The 2,686-nt window shown below is 50.0% G+C and overlaps 1 long non-coding RNA gene across 1 annotated transcript; it reads right to left on the bottom strand.

Annotated features, from left to right (window-relative positions):
* Positions 1 to 1,680: 1,680 nt before the first annotated feature.
* Positions 1,681 to 2,427, bottom strand: LOC127034719 (uncharacterized). Its single transcript, XR_007769467.1, has 4 exons — positions 2,253 to 2,427; positions 2,058 to 2,177; positions 1,889 to 1,972; positions 1,681 to 1,778 (listed from the first exon to the last, which is right to left on the bottom strand). It is a non-coding gene; the product is annotated as an uncharacterized LOC127034719 (long non-coding RNA).
* Positions 2,428 to 2,686: the final 259 nt, after the last annotated feature.

Here is a 2,686-nt window from a genome sequence, read left to right as displayed (position 1 = left end):
ACCCCAGCTCCATTGGCCCAACCCGTGAGCGCCCGAATCATAGCTCCAGGGGCCCAAATCCTGGGGGCCCCAACCCCAGCTCCATTGGCCCAACCCGTGAGCGCCGGAATCATAGCTCCAAGGGCCGAACCCCTGGGGGCCCCAACCATAGCTCCAGGAGCCCAACCCCTGGGGGCCCCAACCCCAGCTCCAGGATCCCAACCCCTGGTTGCCCCAACACCAACTCCAGGGGCCCAACCTCTGAGCACCTGAACCATTGCTCCAGGGTCCTAACCCCTCGGGGCCCCAAACCCAGCTCCAGGGGCCCAACCCCTGGTTGCCGCAACCCCAGCTCCAGGGGCCCAACCCCTGAGCGCCCGAACCATAGCTCCAGGGACCCAACCCCTGGGGGCCCGAACCCCAGCTCCAGGGGCCCAACCCCTGGGGCCCTCGACCAAAGCTCCAAGGGCCCAACCCCAGAGCGCCCGAACCATAGCTCCAGGGACCTAACCCCTGGGGACCCCAGCACGAGCTCCAGGAGCCCAACCCCTGAGCCCCCGAACTATAGCTCCAGGGGCTTAAGCCCTGGGGGCCCCAACCCCAGCTCCAGGGGCCCAACCCCTATGGGTCCCAACCCCAGCTCCAGGGGCCCAACCGCTTAGCGCCCGAACCATAGCTCCAGGTTCCTTACCCCTGGGGGCCCGAAAACCAGCTCCAGGGGCCCAACCCCTGAGCGCCCGAACTATAACTCCAGGGGCCTAACCCCTGGGGGCCTCAACCCCAGTTCCAGATTCCCAACCCCAGGGGCTCCTTCCCAGCTCCAGGAGCCCAACCCCTGAGCTCCCGAACCATAGCTCCAGGGGCCTAACCCCCGGGGACCCCAACCCCAGCTGCAGGGGCCCAACCCCTGAACGCCCGAACCATAGCTCCAGGGGCCTTACCCCTGGGGGCCCCAACCCCAGCTCCATTGGCCCAACCCGTGGGGGCCCCAACCCCAGCTCCAGGGGCCGAACCCCTGATCGCCCTAACCATAGCTCCAGGTGCCCAACACCTATGGGCCCCAACCCCAGCTCCAGGGGCCCAACCTCTGAGCGCCCGAACCATAGCTCCAGGGGCCTAACCACTGAGATCCCCAACTCCAGCTCCAGGGGCCCAACCCCTGGGGCCCTCGACCCCATCTCCAAGGGCTCAACCCCTGAGCGCCCGAACCATAGCTCCAGGGGCCTAACCCCTGGGGGCCCCAACATCAGTTGTTTTTTTAGACAGTGGTAAAAGGCTTTTACTACAACAGCTCTAATAATATCAACCATAACGGCATCCTCTTCTTCTTCACAGCTTTTCTGGTCACTCTCCTTACTTTTTATGGACTTTTTTTTAACATCTTGCTTTACACAAAAACAACAGGTACATATTACGGCTGTTCTGCTTAGAGACCGCCTCTTTTCATCCTCTGAAGATGTCTGTTAAAAACATTGTAAAAACATATTTTAAATTTTTTGATGCAAAAATTTTAAAATAAAAAAGCCTACAGTTTATTTGTGCTACCTCAGTCGTACTCTCGTCTTATTCTGAATTATCATCATCCTCAACTGACTCACCGTTGAACCCCGTATCACTTTCCTGTTATTAAACACAAAACATATAGTTTTATTTTACCACTCTTATATATGTTTATATTTATATTTTTTTTAAATTATTTAAGTAGCTTTTCCCTTGTCGTGTTCTTTGGGTTTTACCATTGACACCCCGTTTGTGTCCTTTGTTTCTGAATCACCTCCGTCAATCATAGTTTCAGCAGCCTATTATTAAACCAACCGTATATTAACGCTTAATTAGTGTCATGCACATATATATATATATATATATATATATATATATATATTTTTCAAATAAGTTAAGCTGTCTTTACCTCCTCGGGTGTTTCTGTCTCTGCAACTGTTGGCAGTTTGTTACACACCAAAGCAGTAATCTTGTATGACCCAGGCTTGGTTATCTGTTAAAAAATCAAAAGTCATTTTTTAAAAGTGTAAATACAATAATTTTTTATTTTATTTTTTTACAACTGATAAAGCTTATACCGTAACAATATCGCCATCTTTCCACAACTCGGGGTCTATCGGTTGGTTTTCAACATCGCTATCCTGCTGCTGTTCCTCGGTTGCCATGTCCTCATATATAGGCTCTTCTTCCATTCCCCCCTATAAAAACAAAAACATTTAACCCTTTATTTTTATAAAACATTTTGTAATTTGTTACAAAATAAAAAGGTTTACCTCTGCCTTTAATTCTGTTTTTTCCAAATCTGACAACAAATTTTTTCGCACTTGATTTTTTACAAACGGCTGTGGCTCCTCTTTTTTCAGTTCTCTTTCAGAATAAAACACAGGGCTCGACAACAACCCTTTCTCGTTGGCAAAATAACTGTAAAGGAGCCTTCTTTTCTGAACACGGTCTGGTGCACCCAGGGGCAATTCCGGCTTCTTGGCTTCTGTAGGTGTTTTGTACAGGGACATGCCTTTGTGTTTAGTTTCTCTGTGTTGAAAAACCCGCTCGCAAAACCACGTGTTTTTATACACAAAAACACATTCTGATTGGTAGACAATAGCCGGTTTTTAAAAGGCTCTTGCTTAAACTCTTGAAACACTAGGATTGGTTCAGGAAAATGAATTCTATGACGCTGTTGTAAAACCACCTCTGATTGGGCCGA

The sequence above is a fragment of the Gopherus flavomarginatus genome, chromosome 15, assembly GCF_025201925.1.
Source record: "Gopherus flavomarginatus isolate rGopFla2 chromosome 15, rGopFla2.mat.asm, whole genome shotgun sequence".
Classification (NCBI taxonomy): domain Eukaryota; kingdom Metazoa; phylum Chordata; order Testudines; family Testudinidae; genus Gopherus; species Gopherus flavomarginatus.
This window is presented reverse-complemented; position numbering and strand designations above follow the sequence as displayed.